The following is a 6109-nucleotide window of genomic DNA, read 5'->3' as shown; positions in this document are numbered from 1 at the left end:
TGATCCCTGTCTCCTGTACAATGTCACGAACCTCATTCCATTGTTCATCAGGCACTCTATCTATCAGATCTAGGCCCTTAAATCTATTTCTCACTTCCACCGTATAATCATAAGGGATTTGATTTAGGTCATACCTGAATGGTCTAGTGGTTGTCCCTACTTTCTTCAACTTAAGTCTGAATTTGGTAATAAGGAGTTCATGATCTGAGCCACAGTCAGCTCCTGGTCTTGTTTTTGTTGACTGAATAGAGCTTCTCCATCTTTGGCTGCAAAGAATATAATCAATCTGATTTCGGTGTTGACCATCTGGTGATGTCCATGTGTAGACTGTTCTCTTGTGTTGTTGGAAGAGAGTGTTTGCTATGACCAGTGCATTTTCTTGGCAAAACTCTATTAGCCTTTGCCCTGCTTCATTCCATATTCCAAGGCCAAATTTGCCTGTTACTCCAGGTGTTTCTTGACATCCTACTTTTGCATTCCAGTCCCCTATAATGAAAAGGACATCTTTTTGGGGTGTTAGTTCTAAAAGGTCTTGTAGGTCTTCATAGAACCATTCAACTTCAGCTTCTTCAGCGTTACTGATTGGGGCATAGACTTGGATTACTGTGATATTGAATGGTTTGCCTTGGAAATGAACAGAGATCATTCTGTCGTTTTTGAGATTGCATCCAAGTACTGCATTTCGGGCTCTTTTGTTGACCATGATGGCCACTCCATTTCTTCTGAGGGATTCCTGCCTATTCTACCTATATGTTCTATATATAGGTATATATATATTCTATATATTCTACATACTCTAACTATGTGTTAGGTAGGTAGAATAGGGAAAAGGAGTCCAAAATGGAGATGGCTAAAAGACAAGGAAGGGAAAAGGCCGCAAAAATAGAACAAAAGAAGGTCCGAGGACCGGAGTGAGGACCTCAGGTAAAACAAACAACACTCCTGGCTGGCCCAATTTACATAGGACAGGCCCAGGGAGAGATAAACATATAAATAGAGAAGCAAATGCTCTCTCTCTCTCTCTCCCACACACTGGGGCGCTCTTCTCCTCGTGTCTTTGGATCGACGTGCCCTCACACCTCGAAGATGGATTTTCCTGCTATCTTCTAAATAAAATAGAGCTGTAACACTGAGCTGTAACACTGATTTGTCTAAGGGCTATAACATGGTCCATTGGAGACCTGAGAGCTATAACACAGTCTATCCAAGACCTGAGAGCTGTGACACGCCGAGGGGGCTTCAATGTCCATCACTCCAAATCTTTGTTGTGATGAGACAAAGAACCGAGGAACATACACTCACATGACATATGGAAGGAGGTTCATGACATTTTATAAGAGGCCATGATCAAAACCATCCCCACAAAAAAGAAATGCAAAGGGGCAAAATAATTGTCTGAGGAGGCCTCATAAATAGCTGAGAAAAGAAGAGAGGCGAAAGGCAAAGGAGAAAAGAAAAGATATACCCATATGAATGCAGAGTTCCAAAGAATAGCAAGGAGAGATAAGAAAGCCTTCCTCAGTGATCAGTGCAAAGAAATAGAGGAAAACAATAGAATGGGAAAGACTAAGATCTCTTCCTTAAGTCTTTCTTAAGATTAAGAAAATTACAGATACCAATGGAATATTTCCTGCAAAGATGGGCTCAATAAAGAACAGAAATGGTATGGACCTAACAGAAGCAGAAGATATTAAGAGGAGGTGGCAAGAATACACACAAGAACTATATAAAAAAGATCTTCATGACCCAGATAACTACAATGGTGTGATCACTCACCTAGAGCCAGACATCTTGAAGAGTGAAGCCAAGTGGGCCTTAGGAAGCATCACGACAAACAAAGCTAGTGGAGGTGATGAAATTCCAGTTGCGCTATTTCAAATCCTAAAAGATGATGCTGTAAAAGTGCTGCACTCAATATGTCAGCAAATTGGGAAAACTCAGCAGTGGCCACAGAACTGGAAAAGGTCAGTTTTCATTCCAGTCCCAAAGAAAGTCAGTGCCAAAGAATGTTCAGACTACCACACAATTGCACTCATCTCACATGCTAGTAAAGTAATGCTGAAAATTCTCCAAGCTAGGCTTCAACAGTACCTGAACCAAGAACTTCCAGACATTCAAGCTGGATTTAGAAAAGTCAGAGGAACCAGAGATCAAATTACCAACATCCACTGGATCATAGAGAAAGTAAGAGAATTCCAGAAAAACATCTACTTCTGCTTCATTGACTATGCTAAAGCCTTTGACTGTGTGGATCACAACAAACTGTGGATAATTCTTCAAGAGATGAAAATACCAGACCACCTTACCTGCCTACTGAGAAATCTGTAGCAGGTCAAGAAGCAATAGTTAGAACTGGACATGGAACAACAGACTGCTTCCAATTGGGAAAGGAGTATGTCAAGGCTGCATATTGTCACCCTGCTTATTTAACTTATATGCAGAGTACATCATGCAAAATGCTGGGCTGGATGAAGCACAAGCTAGAATCAAGATTGCCGGGAGAAATATCAATAACCTCAGATATGCAGATGACACCACCCTTATGGCAGAAAGCAAAGAGGAACTAAAGAGCCTCTTGAAAGTGAAAGAGCTGGCTTAAGACTCAATATTCCAAAAGCTAAGATTATGGCATCCAGTCCCATCACTTCATGGCAAATAGATGGGGCAACAATGGAAACAGTGAAAGACTTTATATGGGTTCCAAAATTACTGCAGATGGTGACTGCAGCCATGAAATTAAAAGATGCTTACTCCTTGGAAGAAAAGCTGTCACCAACCTAGACAGCATATTAAAAAGCAGAGATATTATTTTGCTGACAAAGATCCGTCTAGTCAAAGCTATGTTTTTTCCAGTAGTCAAGTATGGATGTAAGAGTTGGACTATAAAGAAAGCTGAGTGCTGAAGAATTGATGCTTTTGGACTGTGGTGCTAGAGAAGCCTCCTAAAAGTCCTTTGGACTGCAAGGAGATCGAACCAGTCAATCCTAAAGGAAATCAGTCCTGAATATTCTTTGGAAGGATTGATGCTGAACTGAAGCTCCAATACTTTGGCCACCTAATGCAAAAAACAGACTCATTGAAAAAGACCCTGATGCTGGGAAAGATTGAAGGCAGGAGGAGAAGGGGATGACAGAGGATGAGATGGTTGGATGGCATCACTGACTCGATGGACATGATTTTGAGCAAGCTCTGGGAATTGGTGATGGACAGGGAAGCCTGGCGTGCTACAGTCCATGGGATTGCAAAGTGTCACACATGATTGAGTGACTGAACTGAAAATTGTGAAGTGAGAGAATCCTGAAGAAACTGTGGAAAGCCTGGCCTAAAAAAGTTTTGTTAAAATAAACCCTCGGCTCCCTGATTGTGAAATAAGGCTGCAAAAGCTGAATAATCCTCGAAGAAGGACTCCGTAACACCTATTTTAGAACTTGTACTTATCACAGTTTCCTAGAATTTTAGTTAGGATGTGTGTTGATGTACTTTTATTAGTATTTCTTCTGTTAGAGCTTGATTGAACTTCTTGGATTGGAAAATTTATAATTTTCATGAAATTTAGAAAAATGTGGGACTTCTCACAAGTAAATAATCTGCCTACAATGCAGGAGCCACAAGAGATGTGGGTTCAATCCCTGAGTAGGGAAGATCCCCTGGAAGAGGGAATGGCAACCCACTCCAGTATTCTTGCCTGGAGAATCGCTATGGACATAGGAGCCTGTTGTGCTATCGTCCATGGGATTACAAAGAATCGGACACAACAGAAGCAACTTAGCACATACTGCACTCCAAGCCTCCTTACTAGCTAAACTTTAAGTCTCATCTCCCAACTTGACTTCAAAACATTTTCCAAAGTGTTTATCAGTGGTCACTTGAAAAATCAGTGCTGCATTCAAATAAGATTGGGAAATCATAGGTTATTACATTGAACAAATTTGTTTCTTCAATTATTATTTTTTATTGAAGTACAATCAACTTAAAATATTACATTAGCTTCAGGTATACAGCAGAGTGATTCGATATTTCCCTACATTATAAAATGATCACCACTTTAAGACTGGTTACCATACAAAGTTATTGCAATATTATTGATTGTATTCCCTGTGTTGTATATTATACCCCTGTGACTCTTTTATTTTATAACTGGAAGTTTGTACTTCTAATCTCCCTCACTTGTTTTGAACAGATTTTTTTACTGCAGCACTTACTTGAGCTCTAAATGTGCTAATAATTATTGTTAATTTCCAGAAGAAGGGTATATTAAATAGAATCTTTTTTTTTTTTAATAAGGAACATCTTACAAAATCAGTGTTCCAAGAGTCATAATTTGGAAACAAACTTAGTTGTTTTGAGTGTGGTCCAAGGACTACATGAGTCACCTGCATCAGAATTGTCTGGATGCTTTTTGTGACATACAAGATGGTAGCTATGTCTCCGTATGTCTGAAGCTCCTCTATGAGAAGATAAGGGAGAGCGGTCTTTGAAAGAACATGGAGAAATTAACATGTGAGAGTGTCAGAGCAGAAGAACCGAGGGGGCCCCGTTCTAACACTTTAGGGCCACTGTATTATTGCTGCACTGTTTAGCATGTTCTATGATAAATAAATGTCTTTCTCACATAAGCATCTGCTATCTTTGCCTTTGATAATACAACCAAGCATGTTGCTGCTGCTGCTGCTGCTTAGTCGCTTCAGTCGAGTCTATCTCTGTGCAACCCCGTGGACTGTAGTCTGCTCTTTGTCATGGGAGAATCTGTCCATGGGATTCTCCAGGCAAGAATACTGGAGTGGGTTGCCATGCCCGCCTCCAGGGAATCTTCCTGATCCAGGGATCGAACTCTGGTCTTCTGCATTGCAGGCAGATTCTTTACCAGTGCCACCACGGAAGCCCAACCAAACATGAAAGCTAATTAATTCAGAAGTAAAATTAATTCACAAAGTCACTTTGTGACTAATTATGGTGTGACTAACTCTATTGTTTATCATATGGAGTAGATTTCTCTGTTGTGCTTTCCTGCCAAAGTAAAAAAAAAAGACAACTTTCTTTTCAAAGTCTGTGTTACCTATTTGAACTTACAACTCTTGTTTTAAACACTGATCTGGAAGAAGAAAGAAATGTAAACCTCATTGTCTGTATAAAGTTTGACGTTTGGGAGATGTGTACCAGATAATTTAAGAAAGTTATAACATTCTCAGCTAGGAGATATTGATAAATAGATAAATAAATATATGCTTCCCTGGTTGCTCAGACGGTAAACAATCTGCCTGCAATTTAGGAGAGCTGGGTTCCATCCCTGGGTTGGGAAGATCCCTTGGAGGAGGGAATGGCTACCCACTCCAGTATTCTTGCCTGAAAAATCCCATGGACAGAGAAGCCAGGCAGACTACAGTCCTTGGGGTCGCAGAGTCAGACAGGTCTGAGCAATTAACACTTTCACTTTCTTTCATTATACACACACACACACACACACACTCACACACGCCCTGGCATGGCATGTGTGATCTTTTGATCTTAGTTCCTTCATCAGGGGTTCAACGGTGTCTAGTGCAGTGGAAATGGGTAATCCTAATCACTGGATCTAATCCTCCCCTTTCCTTAGACCGAATGATCAGAAGACCCTAGGCTGATTACATGTAGTGATGTACCTGAAAACTCTTGTTATAAATACTGAGCTTCTCTGGTGGCTCAGACGGTAAAGCGTCTGCCGTAGTGCGGGAGGCCTGGGGTTCGACCCCTGGGTTGGGAAGATCCCCTGGAGAAGGAAATGGCAACCTACTCCAGTACTCTTGCCTGGAGAATCCCATGGACAGAGGAGCCTGGTGGGCTACAGTCCATGTCGGACACGACTGAGCGATTTCACTTTCACTTTCTGGAGACAGTGAGGGGGAGAAAGTGAGTGCGTGGGCGTGCGTGAGTTTATGTGTAAGACTGATGTGCCACCCAGCCTCTAGGCTAAGCGAGGAGCCGACCTGGACCACCGACTAGCCAACTGACTGCACGGAAGTCTTGCAAACTCCGCCCCGGAAGGCGGGCCCTTGTCTGGAGGCCCCTCAACTCTAGTCCGGGCGCGCCCCTCCCTCAGCTCGCGTCTTGCCTCGGCCCCGCCCCTCCGCAC

The sequence above is a fragment of the Bison bison genome, unplaced genomic scaffold (assembly GCF_000754665.1).
Source record: "Bison bison bison isolate TAMUID 2011002044 unplaced genomic scaffold, Bison_UMD1.0 scf7180017864305, whole genome shotgun sequence".
NCBI lineage: Eukaryota > Metazoa > Chordata > Mammalia > Artiodactyla > Bovidae > Bison > Bison bison.
Note: the sequence above shows the minus strand (reverse complement) of the source record.